The sequence below is a fragment of the Dermochelys coriacea genome, chromosome 21, assembly GCF_009764565.3.
Source record: "Dermochelys coriacea isolate rDerCor1 chromosome 21, rDerCor1.pri.v4, whole genome shotgun sequence".
Taxonomy (NCBI): Eukaryota; Metazoa; Chordata; order Testudines; family Dermochelyidae; genus Dermochelys; species Dermochelys coriacea.
This window is the reverse complement of record NC_050088.1, coordinates 12,429,512-12,444,605: the sequence shown is the minus strand read 5'-3', so window position 1 is coordinate 12,444,605 and position 15,094 is coordinate 12,429,512. Positions and strand designations below refer to the sequence as shown.

General features: G+C 39.6%; 1 protein-coding gene across 5 annotated transcripts in view; it reads left to right on the top strand.

The window, feature by feature from the left end:
* The window catches only part of KCTD20 (potassium channel tetramerization domain containing 20), a 43,743-nt gene that overhangs the window by 8,879 nt on the left and 19,770 nt on the right, over nucleotides 1-15,094 (top strand). Inside the window, exons 2-6 of one of the 5 annotated variants that reach the window (XM_038379661.2) lie at nucleotides 3,231-3,309; nucleotides 5,001-5,102; nucleotides 7,075-7,182; nucleotides 8,845-8,929; nucleotides 11,913-11,958. The gene's annotated coding sequence lies outside the window, so the exon portion shown is untranslated. Of the gene's footprint in view, nucleotides 1-3,230; nucleotides 3,310-5,000; nucleotides 5,103-7,074; nucleotides 7,183-8,844; nucleotides 8,930-8,958; nucleotides 8,978-11,809; nucleotides 11,959-15,094 lie in introns of those variants that run through there. The other 4 variants (XM_043500636.1, XM_043500637.1, XM_038379666.2 and 1 more) reach the window with 4 other exon arrangements.

Here is a 15,094-nt window from a genome sequence, read left to right as displayed (position 1 = left end):
TAAACCAGAATACACATGAGAGTGGAGCTGTGGGCAGGGTGTGTTTAAGCTACTGGACAGACCTTGGAGAGGGGGGTCTACACTGGCCTCGGAGTCTAGGGCTGTGGGGCATCCTGAAAAGGGGTGCTACACAAGGGTTCAGTACCCTGGGATTATAGGGGCCAGATTTAGCTGCAGTGTGTCTAGATGCTGATTAGACCCAGTAGGCTTAGAAAATGTGGGATCCAAAGATTGGGTGCAATACAGCAAGCCTGGTATCTGACCACAATGAGGAAACTCAGCCAGTGCCGTAACACATAGCATCCCCATCCTGAAGATCTTAGAGTCTAAATAGACAACAAAGGTGGGTGAGGCTCTGTGGCCTGCAGTGTGCAGGAGGTCAGACTAGATAATCATGCTGGTCCCTTCTGACCTTAAAGGGTAGGAGAAAGAGAGATTAAGTAACTTGCCCAAGCGTGCACAGATGGTCTGTGGCAGAGCCAGGAACAAGATCTAGATCTCGTGTCCCATTCCAGTGCCTTAACCATGAGACCATCTTTCCTCAGTGTGTTGCACTGTTGAGTAAGTCGGGCAATTTGAATAATATCTCTGGTGCTGAAGTTGAGGCTAGCTTAGCATGAAATGAGACTATGACTTGTTTGTTCTCATACCCATTGCTGGTAGGAGGTAACATGGACTTGGTATAAGTTATTCCCTCCTGCGATGGAGGGTCTTGGCACTTGTCCATATTTCTTGAAGAAAAACAAATTGTTTGGATGGTTTTAACAAAAGGCCTGACTAAAACTTACTAGACAATGATCTCTCTGAAATGCAGTCTCTGAGATAGTAGTTAAGCATTTGTAAGACCACTATTAATAATTAACATGTTTTTGTACCTGGATGTGGAAACGCTCTAGGCTGTGTCTACACTACATAGCCTGTGCTGACATAGCTACAATGGCCTGGCTATGCTGGCTTAGCCTCCTAGTGTATACACAATGTGCACCGATAGGAGGAGGCATCCTGCTGAGATAGGAACACCATCACTTCAAAAGACGTCAGTTATGCCAACAGAAACCGCCTTCTCTCCGTGTAGCTGCGTCTACACTGGGGGTTTTATCAGCATAGCTATGTCACTAGGAGGTGGGGGTTTTATTTACACCCTTGACTGACATTGATATACCAATTAAAATTTCAAGTGTAGATCAGGCCCAGGAAGGTGTTTTCTTTTTTTGTGTAAGCTAACACAAGGTAAAATCTTAGTGAAGACAAGGCTGTTCGTAGTTTTCACACATTAGCAAGGACACTGGCAACTTACATTGGCATAGCTATACCTATCCCTCCTACATAGCTACCGCCACTCTCAGGGGCTGGAGGAATTAAGAAGATGAGAGAGCTCTCTCCCATCAGCTTAGAGCATCTCACTAGCAGCATAAGCTTTGTAGTATAGACATAGCTGTAGTGTCAGTCAAATGACTTGGACAGATGTATCTCTCTCAGTTGAATTGCCACAAAGCTGCAGTGGGAAAACACAAGGAAAGAAGCTGCAGGGCCAGCCAGGAGATGAGTTGGAGGGGGTCCAGGTCATGCCTCCCATAATGAAAAATGTTGCAAGGGAACTTTGTAGATATGTGAAATAGAATAGAGAGTCAAGTTTAGACTGATTTAGACTCATTGAAGTGAATGGTTTTACAGGGGGTGTAAATCAGCACAGAATTAGGCACAGAGGAAATAAGTAGATTGAATGGGACCAAATTAATCTCTAGTATAAAGTGCCTGGGTTTACCCTATGTGAATATCACTTATCGGTGTACATCTTAAGGTACCAGAGTGTTGTTTAGTTCTTGGCTGTGGGGATTAAGAGAGCTAAATTTGTCTAAGGTAAATTCAACTAACATTTTTTATTACCCAGATTAATTTGACAGTGGAATAACCTGCCAAGGGAATATGTGGAAGTAATAGAAACAAGTGTAGACATGTTTCAGAGGAATCCCTGTTAGTTCTCTATGAATACTTTTCTACATTGGCACATAAGGGTTTGAAATAAATGATCCAACAGCAGCTTTTTACTCTAGTTGGGAGTGCCAACATCATTCTCCACATATCTTGGCGGGACATAGCATTATAACATCCCATTTTAACAGAATTTTCTCAAACGAGACTTCTGTGACTTTTTTTTTAAAGTAAATAGTTTACACATTGGACATGTTCTGGAACTTCCTCTTTCTGCTTAATGCTTTATTTCACAATTGCAAAACAGTTTATTGCAAAGCAAAACCTAATGAATAAAGCTTAACTGTTCCTATAATGAACACAAGGTGGCAGATAAAACCAACTCCAGAACAGGCTGACTTGGATCTTGGTATTCCTCAGCTATCAATAATTTATTTCCTTTGGAAATCTGTTCCCATTTTGTTGCTCTCTTCCAAATAAAACTTGTCAGAATATGCTTGTAAAGTAGGCTGCCATCTGTCTAATCTGATTAAATTTATAATGTGCCCATTACTATGGTCTCTGAGCTCCTTTTTGCCCAAGTGGAGTGACATACTTCAGTTTAAATGTACTATCCTAATTTACAAGTAAAAGCTCAAAATGAATGAATATTATGCCATTTTGACATATAATGTCCAATTGTACCTTCACGCCTCTCTCTGTTGTTTTATCAAAGCTGTGTTTTGTTTTAGGATGGTTTGTGGCTGGGGTGATTTAGTTGGGGTTGGTCCTGTTTTGAGCAGGGGGTTGGACTACGTGACCTCCTGAGGTCTCTTCTATGATTCGGGAATGAATTGGGGCAAAACTGAGATCTGTAACTTGGGGCAAAGTGAGCTACCTTTTGTGTTGGTTTGAAAGAGAAGGGGCAAAGGAGAGGTAAAAAGGGAAATATGGGTAGAGGAAGGAGCAAGATTTAAAAAAAGAGACGAGTACACAACAGGAGATTAATTATTATTTATAAGTAGGCTTGGCAGAATTCCATTTTTATTTTATTTTTTATCATTTTGACATTTTAAAGCTTTTCTAACTGTTAAAACACAAAGTGTTAACAACGCATGTCAAAATTTTGTCCTTGCATCAAAATCTAATATGTTCTCAAGCAACAGATTTTTTTTTACTTTGCTTATCAGTAAATATAGATTATCATCGCTGAAAAGATTTTTTTTATTGGTTGTGGGTACAGTGAAATCGATGTTTATCGACATTTACGATAAATCTAATCCTTCCAAGCTTATTTGTGTGTTAATTTTTCATGAAAGCAAAGATACAGTGAAACATTAGAAGAGAAGGAACAAAGTCATGGAAAAGAAATAAAGGTGTGACAGACACAGCAATTAGGTTAGTGAAATTTGTTTTATTTGCTTTTAACATTATTGTTGTGTTTTTCTGGAGAGTGTCCCACAGTTATCTTCTTTAGGGGAGGGAGGTGAAGGCTAAATGTTTTTGGATGAATCTGCAGTCATAGGTCTAAGTAACATTTCCATACTTAATATAACCCAGACTTAATAATTTGATATGGACATATCCCACTCTAACAGAGGGTGCTTTGTAAAGGTTAATTGGCTGTTTGTTGCAAGAGTAAAAGGTTGAATTGTACAAGGTACAAAGTCAGACACACTGGCACAGATTTAGTTGAGCACCCCCTGCTGAATGCTCACCAGGTGGCTGCATTTGGGTCCCACCATACAGGACCCATGTGCCCATGAGCTTTCCTTGGACTGGGTAGGCTCCAGCATAGTCTCTTTCTTTGGCTTCTCTGGCATGCTCCCTGGGCGCACACTATTACCCCTTCACAGAACTGGGACCTCATGGACCAGCTGCCCCGGCCCCCAAAACCACCACCCCCAGACACCCACATTGCTTAAACACATCCTTTCCTGAGCTTCCAACCTTGTGGACATTCTGGGTTACAACGTACCACTTGAGGAACACACAATAGTTGAAACACACAACACAGAAACTTTGCAAAAGGTTCCAAAACTAATCATTCTTTAGTTTAGATGGTACAAGCAATATAGCTATCTAGATGAAATGATAAAACACCCCAGTTTCTCCGATTGAGTTTTCTCACCACTCTTGAGTGTTCTTCGGGATTTGGTCAGAGTTCTTGTGGATCCCCATCCTGCACATGGTTTCTTTGAATCATGCAGCCAGCTTCCTCCTTCCTTGGCTGGTTTAGCCATTAGAAAAGGTTTCCTCTGCTATGAAAGCATGCCCCTTTGTTCCTTTTTTGCCCCAAGTTTCCTTATAGTCTATTTAAACCAACGTTCTGTCACCTTTGTCTCTTTTTTCTCCTGTTTGGGGATTTTTCCACTCTCCATTTCCCTGTCCCTGCAGATAAAGCTGATCAAAATTGTTTTCCAGGTCAAGCATGCTCCCTACAATTTCTTTTGTTTGTTCAGTAGCTCCTTCCAGACCGGGTACGTAATAATGTGTCAGGGACCTCATCAACACATGGCTAAGTCATTAGACATTAAGACATTCAATGACACAGCAATTACATCAAATTAACTACAATTCCTAAGTCATACATAGATTCCCCAAATCGTCACAGAGACAAATAAAGACTGGGGAGAGAAGCACTGTTTAAGGACAGGGAGAAGTGGGAGAGCAATTATGTATCTTGCACCTGGATTGTAACTGCTCTGTAGCTAAATCATGGTATGGAGTCAGATTTATTCTTCATCATATATGAATTTGCCATTAATAGTTTAATGGAACAATAATGCAGTTTCTAATTATCTTTCAGAAAATGAGAGACCACAATTTCAGGGCCAGATTCTGACATTTTAATGTTGGGTGTAGTATCTTACTCCATGAATAGCCTCACTGAAATCAGTGGGGCTACTTGCAGAGTCAAATACTGATCAGCGTGTGTAAAAGTAGCAGAGTTATGCCTAATTCCCATGATAGATTAGGAAAAAACATGAAATGGTACAGTGGAAATCAGTTCTTGTGGCCATTGTCATGGGAAATGGTATATGTGCAGTACATTCTCCCTGCAGTCTTGTCATCTTTCTTGTATGCAGTGATCTGGCAACATTATGTGACTGACAGATTGGATGGATGTTTTGATTTGAGGATGCTTTGCATTTCTCCTTCACAGAACTCAAAGCCCTTTAGAAAAATAGGTAAGCAATATTAACCCCATTTTACAAACAAAATAAGAGTTAAATGATTTGCCCCAGCACACACAGCAAATCAAACAGTGGTGTTAGAAGGAGAATCCAGATCTTTCAACTCCTGGCCCACTGGTCCAGTCCATCAGCTGCCATCATCAATTGCCCATCACATTTCCTAAACTTCAGCTACAGAAGAGCTGTGAGACCAGGGTGAATTTCAAAATGGCCTATCAACACTGTCCATATGTGAAAAACTTGGTCTTTCTTGTGTTGGTGAAAGGCTCCCTTTAACTATTGCAAATATTTTTATAGTAATAATCATTGACTATAGTCATCCATCTTGGATAGTTTGGACACAACAACTCCTACGTCTTGGCAAAGGGTTAGACTAGATGACTCTTGCGGTCCCTTCTTACCCTGTGATTCTATGAATCTATTTTTAAAAGTGGTATTTGTAAGAAAATGTTTAATCCGTATACAACATGTTTTAATGTGACTGTTATTCTTGTGCTGTATATTTAGATACCATTGTGTAACTGGAGTAAGAGATCAAACAAAAGGGGAACGGATAGTGACAGGAAGAGAGAAACCTTGTCTGAGCTGTGAATATAATGGCTGCAGCTTTTTTTTTTTTTGTAGAAGTTAATAATAGAAGAGGAAGATACAGTTTATCTGGGCAAATTTTACAACCATCTCCCAGGTTATGCATAAGTATTTCCATCTACGGGAACAGCTCAGTTTATGTAGAGTAAATGGGGAAGGAAAATAGAAAATGAAGAGCCTTAAACCTTTATAAAAACAGGAGAATTTGTTCTTCCACACTGTTCTGCCTGAGAGTGGATTAAAAGCATGTTGTTATATGTTTGAGTAGCAGCCGTGTTAATATGTATTCGCAAAAAGAAAAGGAGGACTTGTGGCACCTTAGAGACTAACAAATTTATTTGAGCATAAGCTTTCGTGAGCTACAGCTCACTTCATCGGATGCATTCGGTGGAAAATACAATGGGGAGATTTATATACACAGAGAACATGAAACAATGGGTGTTACCATACACACTGTAAGGAGAGTGATCACTTAAGATGAGCTATTACCAGCAGGGGAGGGGGGACGGAGAAAACTTTTTGTAGTGATAATCAAGGTGGGCCATTTCCAGCAGTTGACAAGAACGTCTGAGGAACAGTGGGTGGGGGGGGATGATTAAACATGGGGAAATAGTTTAACTTTGTGTAATGACCCATCCACTCCCAATCTCTATTCAAGCCTAAGTTAATTGTATCCAGTTTGCAAATTAATTCCAATTCAGCAGTCTCTCGTTGGAGTCTGTTTTTGAAGCTTTTTTGTTGAAGGATAGCCACTCTTAGGTCTGTAATCAAGTGACCAGAGAGATTGAAGTGTTCTCCAACTGGTTTTTGAATGTTATAATTCTTGACGTCTGATTTGTGTCCATTCATTCTTTTACGTAGAGACTGTCCAGTATGACCAATGTACATGGCAGAGGGGCATTGCTGGCACATGATGGCATATATCACATTGGTAGATGCGCAGGTGAATGAGCCTCTGATAGTGTGGCTGATGTGATTAGGCCCTATGGTCACTTGATTACAGACCTAAGAGTGGCAATTCTTCAACAAAAAAAACTTCAAAAACAGACTCCAAGGAGTCTTAAGTGATCACTCTCCTTACAGTGTTTATGGTAACACCCATTGTTTCATGTTCTCTGCGTATATAAATCTCCCCACTGTATTTTCCACCGAATGCATCCGATTAAGTGAGCTGTAGCTCATGAAAGCTTATGCTCAAATAAATTTAAGTCTCTAAGGTGCCACAAGTCCTCCTTATCTTTTTATGTTGTTATATAACATCCTGTCACAGGAAAGGTTACTACAGTCTAGTCTTATCTACAGTAGTAGTTAATTATGAATGAGTTCCCCTAATCTACTGATATTAACAGTTTGGCACACATTTGAAAACTTTCTGTAGTCTAATGGTCATTGGGATGACTGATCTTCATCAAGCGAGCGACTGTGATTGCAATACAGATCCAGGAGACAGACGCTCACCATATCAAAGGCATTTTAGACAGACAAGGTAAAACACGTCATATTTTGTTACATTTGTTTTGAGCCACACTTTATTTTTGAAAGAGCGTGTCATTGATTTAATTCAGTGTTTTCCTAGATCTTGTAATTCCGTATGGTAGCTTTGTTTGTTTTATAGTGGAAACTGGATAAACTGATCATGATTTAAATTACAGTATATGTTCGTCAAATATGCTGTTGTAGGTACAGAATGTTACTGACTCAATTCAGCTGTAGTTTCAAGGTTATCAGTGTATGTGTACAATATTTTTCCCCTGAAGGGTATTTTCTAATTGCTATTCATTGCATTTTTTTTTTAGTCACTGCACTCTTCCCCTTCCCTTCAGACAGACCTAGTGACCAGTGTTGAGACTCATTAGCTAATTCTGTGATCTTCAGATCACAGATGGTTCAATATATGTTTGTTGAAAGTTTTAGTTTTGTAGTAGATGAACAGTTCAAAATTTCTCTGACAGTCAAGTGGAACAGGTTCCTTACACAAGGTCAGTTTCACTAATCCACCAAATTTCTAATGGATCCATTCGTATGATCTGTTCATTAATGCAATGTTTCGGTGGATTTGAGCTCGACAGGTTTTAGGTGTTTTCCCCCAATACTGCATATCTGTGGTGTAAGCAGGTAGTACAGAAGTGCTTAAAATCTTCGTGTATCATCAGTGTGATTCAAGACCATTCATTCTCATGTTTTACTAGTGGAGCAAAATATTAACCATATATGTATTTATGTATGCTACCAGGCACTATATTGGGCAGGTGGGGAACATATTTAAATGCTATCCCAAACCGTCTCTTGCTGCTATTATGAAATGTTGCTTGGAGAGAGCAAACATATTAAAAACCATTTTTAAAAGCCGTGTTTGAGACTGTCGCTACCCAATCTTGACCATGGTTTCTAAAACTGATTTTAATATGGCTTAGCATTTGTATAGTCTTTTAAACCATTTTATCCCAGAACCTGTTTAACCTGTGTTTCAAATAGCTCCAGGAAGCACTGTATTAATATTAAAAGGATGGGTTTTTTTTATTCTACCTAGGTTAAACCATTATTAATGCAGGATCTGTATTATTCCCCTGTCTTACAATGAGTTCCCGTGCCATTTGATGTTACTTGCCTTAGGATGACTACCCCTCTAGTAGGGTGAGAAATAACTTTAAAAAAACAATAGTAATAATTTCTTGTGAATTTAGTGCTGATGCAGCACACCAGATTGACAGCTGTTGGATTCAAATCCTCCATTTCTCCACAGAACAAGTGGAGCTTTGACAGTAGCCATGCCAACTTCATCATGCTTCTCTACCAATGCACCTCAGCTCTGCACGGGAGGGGCCATCCACCACTAGCAGTGAGAGGGTGTTTAGGCTTCTTGCCCATTTAGGCCTCCGTCTCTCTGTTGAGGCTGCCAACAAGAAGGCCAGTTAGTGGTGGTGACAAATGTGGACGTTTGTCCCGTTAGCAACTGGCCTGAGAACATCAAACTGATTTCACACAAGCTACAAAACAGCCATTAGATGGCAACAATTTTTGGCATGACTAGCCTGACATGGATTAAAATCTGTAATTGAGGAGTAAAGAGAGATTATATACATTACGAATCTCCTGAGCTATCCAGACTCCTGAGTAAAACGTATTTTAAATTAAATCTTTTACATAGGTGTCCCAGCTTATACACCAGACGTGCTTCTCAACATGTGAACCCATCAGACTGCTGAGCAGAATGGTGCAGCTTTCCTTATAAGGCAAGAGGTTTTAAAGATCATATTTTCCCTTCATCCTTCCCCTGTGAAGTAAGGACTCTCAAAACAGGCCTTAATTTGGACCCAAAAATTGGCATAAAATGAACGTTGTTAAAACAGCTAAATTTAAACTAGAGTTTAGCAACTTTTAGTTTCAAGAGCAACAGTATTGAGAAACCACTGTGGGCACCCACTTAGTTGTCACTTTATATAGGCACTTATTTATGTGTGTTAGAGTAGGTGTCATCTTGGATTTCTTGGTTTTGGTTTTTGCACAATTCTGTCTTTGTGGATTTCCAACAACAGATTTCCCAGGAGATTTTGCTAAAAACAGTTATGCTAACTAAATATTTTTACGTGAGAGGATATTTATTAGTCCTATAAATAAGGATGTTATGGAAATATTCCTAGAAAGCATATATTATTTATAAGTGTGCAATGTCAAATGTTTATTCAGTCATGTAAACAAAGCAAGAGGTCTGTTGTCAGTGCACTGTCGTAAAGCTTAGCTATTATGAAACAGGGAGCAAAACACTTCCAGCTATTAAAAACAAAGGGCCAAATCCTTGACTGTTGCAAATTGGCTTAACACTGTTGTTTGGAGGTCTGCAGATTTACCCCAGCTGAGGCTGTGGCCCCAGAAAAATAAATCGACAAAACATGTGATGTTTCCCCGTGACAGCTGAAATTGTGCTAAGTAAAACTGTTGTGGTCATCTTGTACTGGAGTAAACAAAATATTACTTACACAGTTTGTCAACACTACCCATACTTTTAAAAATAGACTTTACATTCTTTTTGCTTTTTATAACAGTGTCACTTTGGCATTCACTTGATTCAGCTGGTTATTCCTAGAGTGCCCACTCTAGAGACTGCTTTATCCTTTTACACTCAAAACTTTTCCTTTACTCATTCAGAAGCCCTTGTTTTTCAAGTTACGAAGCCTTTAATTTCAGAGGCATTTCAGTTAAGCAATATGGTATTTCCCTGGCTTGCTTTCAAGAAATCTAACTATGCTCCAGTGGCACAAGGGGTTTCTGCAATTAATAGCCGCGCTACCTTTGACATCGCTTTTTAGAATCTGCCTTTTTATTTTTGTTTTTTCTCACGTAGTTGGTTAAAAATCAGTGGCAGTTAGAGAGTAGCAGCTGAGACAGGAATGAGTTAGCAGTTACTTATTGGGATTCCTTCCAAGGAGAGATGGTGGTGTTTTAAACAGATCACAATCTTTTTAAAATAAGAGTCTAGAAGAGTAACTATTGTATTCTGAATCTGAGGGGGAACCATCGAAAGACACTTCATAAAAAGCCAAAAATCGCAATAAGTGATGAGAAGAAATTAAGGATTTTTTAAAGGTTGTCTTTAGAGATTTTTCTCATATAACAGATACATAAAAATAATTTGGATATTAAAAATACTTTAACATGCTGCAAATTGTTAATACATTGGTCCTGATCTGCCTTTATTTACACTGTTTCACACAGGTATAACTCACTGACTTCAATGGAGTCACTTCTGGTTATCTGTGATGTGAGAGGAAGGGTCCTGTTTTAGTTGTATTGTGCAAATATGTGTGCATGTTACAGTTGGCACTAAATACATACATGTAAAAACTCTGAAAGCAGCTGTACATTAATAATATTGTAATAGCAATGACCTGATATCAAATAGTCATAATTATAGTCCTTGCTTCTTCAAGGTGACTGTGATTATAGACATAATAAAACTTGAATTGCCTAAAATAAAGGTATACTCCTTGACTTGCACCTTTCACATTTTAAAAATTTCCCCCGGTTGATTAGTCCTTTATAGGGACTGCACAATTTGTTCCCAAAACAAAAATACTACTTAATATTTACAATGCAATTCAAAGCACGTTACAAAAATGGGGTTAGTAAATTAATGACAAGCAGCTAGATTTTACATGTCCGACATTTTGATTTTTTTAGATAAGCTTTGTTTTTTTAAATTAAATTGAATCGTGTATCTAGTGAGCGTTTAAATAGTGCATTCAGATTTAAAATTTACCTGCCAGAATAGCCATGTGCTTTACCACTGATTATGAGTCAGAACAAAAATTGTAACTTCTTCACATCTTATAATATTGTCTTGAAATGCGAATATTTTACCATTAATTTTAGCAGTAAAAGACCAGTTCTATAGTTCTTGTCAATGATATTTGCATTTGATTCTTTCTGAAAAATCCAGTAATGTCTTATACTAAAGTATCTAGGAACAACAGAAGTTTTTGAATTAGGGCCTGATTTTCTAAAGGGTAGAATTTCAGAACCACATGCAGTAATGCCTGTGCAATTCTGTGTGCACGTACTGCTGGTGTGTGTGTGAATCAGGTATTTGTAGCTCTCTTGCTAGGTGTCTAAAATGTCATTTGCATATGCAGTTGTCTGATTTATCCACAGTAATTGTGCATGCATATTGGAACCATGATCCAAATCCAGTGGAGTCAATGAAAAGGCCTAGGATACATCATTGAATGTGTATTTATGTGTGTGACTGCATGCTTCTGCCCTCTTCAAAATTTGACCCTTAATTCCTTAATATCTGGATTTAGCATTTGTAGTGGGAGAGTGGGCTAGGGTATGTTGTAAAGTGACATTGAAAACCTAACCATAGGGGATCAGGAGCTGTAATTTTCCTACTAAGCTACTAGTGGAAAACCAACACAAAACAGGTGTCCAAAAGAATGTTTTAAAGCATCAGGCTTGGAAGAATGTTATTTCGTAGCCATCTGTCCATATTTAAACTAAATGTACATATTCTTGTGTATGCAAACATTCTCTCTCTCTCTCTCTCTCTCTCTCTCTCTCTGTCTCTCCTATATATGCTGGGCATAGCAAGGTCTTTTAATTTGAAATATTAACATGAATCAGACATCTGGGTTTTAGGGGAGGAGCATTTGTCGCTGCAGCATAAACAGTTTAAACTCTGGAGCTTCTTTATGACTTAGCTTTTTCCTTTTATTAAAGATGGATTTCAGACTTCATAGAGCTACCAGGAATATATGAACTGACAGTAAGTAATTGGGTATATTTCATTTGTCTGTCATAATGAGTGTTTGTATGAGAGCTTTACTCCAAGGTTAGAAATAGAATCATGTGTATTTCTTTCTGGGGTTTTAAATGCTGCAGTTAGGCAGAGTCTAGAATACACGACTTTTCAAAAATAGACTGTTGCTGTTCTGGAGTTTTTCATAGAGATTGTATAAAGAAGGGGTTCCCTGAAATGTTAATGTAAAATCTCAATCTGTAGACTGATATTCTTATGAACTGAAACAAAGTGCCGATGGTTACTAAGGAAGAGAATGTAAAAGAGAAAATACCATTTTAAAATGTAAAGGGATTTTTAAAAATCTTGCTCTATGCTATGCTGAAGTGTAACTTGGGTTTCTGTAGCCCTTGTAAATAGTTCTATTCACAGAACATAGGATAAAACATTGTGTTATTGATCCCCTCATGATCCTTTAGTAAAAAGCTTTTATGTGAGGGTTTTTAGGTTTACCCAGTAATATAAAGGTATAGGATTGTTAATTAAAGTCCCTGGTTGTAATTCTGACCTCACTTACACCCATGACTGTATATGTGAAAGCAAAATTTGTTTTCTTGTGTGAAAATGTGGACAAAACTCTTATATTTGGAGCAGCTTCATTTTCATTGGCCCTTTCCCCTAATCTAGTAATAACCCAGGTACCTTTTCCATCTGGCTGGGAAAGAGGTATCACTTTCTGAAGTAATGAGGCTAACTTTAAGTGCTAATTTATTTCAATGATAATTCTTTCACGTAGTGATTGTTACAAGCATTTATTAAACTCCCATTCCTGTGGTATGTTAATGCTCTTTACAAGGTTAGGCTTAAGAGCAAACATTTCTCAAAGGATTAATCCCCAAATAATATAAACAATGGAAACAGCCTTCATATGGTGGTGCCCCTGCACCCGTCCACGCATCATTGGTAGCACTGTCAGTTCTTGGGCAGACGTAAATGTGTGTGGCGGGATATTGGCCAGGAGTGTTACTGAGGCATTTTGGCTTTTTTTGAGGCATTTGGTATAGATCACTGTCAGATGTCTAGATGGATCTTAGTCTGTTCTAGTTTGGCAATATCTGTGATCCGGTGGTCTGCTTGTTTTGGAAAAGTTCATAGTAATCATAGAAATGCAGGGCTGGAAGGGGCCTTGAGAGGTCATCTAGTTCATCCCCAACACTGAGGCAGAACCAAGTAAACCTAGAGCAGTCCTGACCGGTGTTTGTCCAACCTGTTCTTAAAAACCTCCAGTGATTGGGATTCCACAACCTCCGGTGGAAGCCTGTTCCAGAGCTTAACTATGTTTATAGTTAGAAAGTTTTTCCTACTATCTAAGCTAAATCTGCCTTGCTGCAGATTAAGCCACTACTCCTTGTCCCACCTTCAGTGAACACGGAGAACAATTGATCAGCGACCTCTTTCTAATAGCCCTTAATATATTTGAAGACTGTGATCATCTCCCCACCTTCAGTCTTCTTTTCTCAAGACTAAACATGCCAATTTCTTTCATCCTTTCCTCAAAGGTCATGTATGAGGATAATGAAGTAGCTTTGTGGTTGTTTACTGCTTCAGCAGCATTCTGACTAGATAGTGATCAGGGCATTGCATTTGCCAAGGCCAGAGAAAACAAGGTTGCAGTAATTGAGACAGGAGAGTTTAGCTGCGTGGATGGCTAGGAAAGGCTGTGCTTTAGCCATGTTTTACAGAAAGAAAATGCAAGATGTAATCATAGCCTGGATGTGAAGACCTAGAGAGAGGTCAATGTTCAGGCTGATGCTCAGCTGATGAGCCTGAGAACAGGCAGGATTGTGGTGCTGTCCACAATGATGGAAAAAGGAGGTAGGGTGGAAGGCTTGGGGAAAATATCCACGAGAAAAAGGCAGAGAGACCGGCTGAGATTTTAGCCCGGTCGTTAGGAAACAAGTCTGGAGTGGCATGATAGAGCTGTGATTCATTCACATAGGGAGGTTGTTGAATTGGTTTGTGGATGAGATTGCCCAGGGATAAGGGGGCCAAGGACACAGCACTATGGAACCCCCATAGAAAGTTGGAGTGGGGTGTCGAGAAGGCTCCTCCTACGGACATGCTGAAGGAATGATTAGAGAGGTAAGAGGAGAACCAGGAGAGGACAAGGGAAGACAAGATTTCAAGAGCAACACAGTCAGTGGCGTCGAGGAAGAAGAGGATGGAGTTTTGGTTCTGAACTTTGGCTAGGGAGAGATCACTGGAGACTTTGGCAAAAGCAATCTCAGTGGTGTGCCCCAAATCTCTGCCTTCCTGGAACCTTCCCTTCCCATACCCATCGGACCCTCCCTGCACTCTCCCAACCTTTTCACTCCCAATATCCCCCACTCCCAGGTAACCTGGATCTCCTCCCCAACCTACAGCACCAATGCTGGGGCCTCCACCCACTTTTCCCTACACCCACTTTGGTCCTGCTTTGAGCAGGGGGTTGGACTAGATGACCTCCTGAGGTCCCTTCCAACCCTGATATTCTGTGATTCCCCATTCACAGTCTCCCACTCCCCCAGTCCCCCCCCCACTACCAGTTCCCAGGAACTCCTATTCCTGGCTCCTCCCTCCTCTTCCTTCCACTGTACCGACCTTCCCTGATTCCCTCTAGTCCTAAACTTCCATGCACCCTCCCCTTCCTCCCACTGCTTTCAGCCCTCCCTGCTTTGTGGCATGTCAGGAGTACCAGCTCCCCATCATCTTCTCTCCTCCCACTGCTCTCTGCTCACTCTTTTCCCAAGCAGTCCTGAAAGCATAATTAGTTCTATACAATTAGATAAGTCCCAATTAATTTTCATTGTGTGTTAAGTCCTCCTGCTGATCATGTGTTGCCAAGAAAACTCTGAAGATTCTGTTTCTGTAGAGAATTGATGTAACTCCCAATAATAATAATAATTGTTTTGCATGTAAATCATCCAACCATCAGTGGGAGAACGGGGTGTTTCAGTGTTAAAGGTTAAACTGGCAAAACATGGCCCTTAAATCATGGTGTGGATGTGCTATGTTAAACCACTAAAGCCATATTCCAGACCGTAGTTTCAGATTACATTTGTAGAAACAGTGAATTTCTATTAGGACTCAAATAAATGAGAAATGCAATAAACCTTGCTAACAG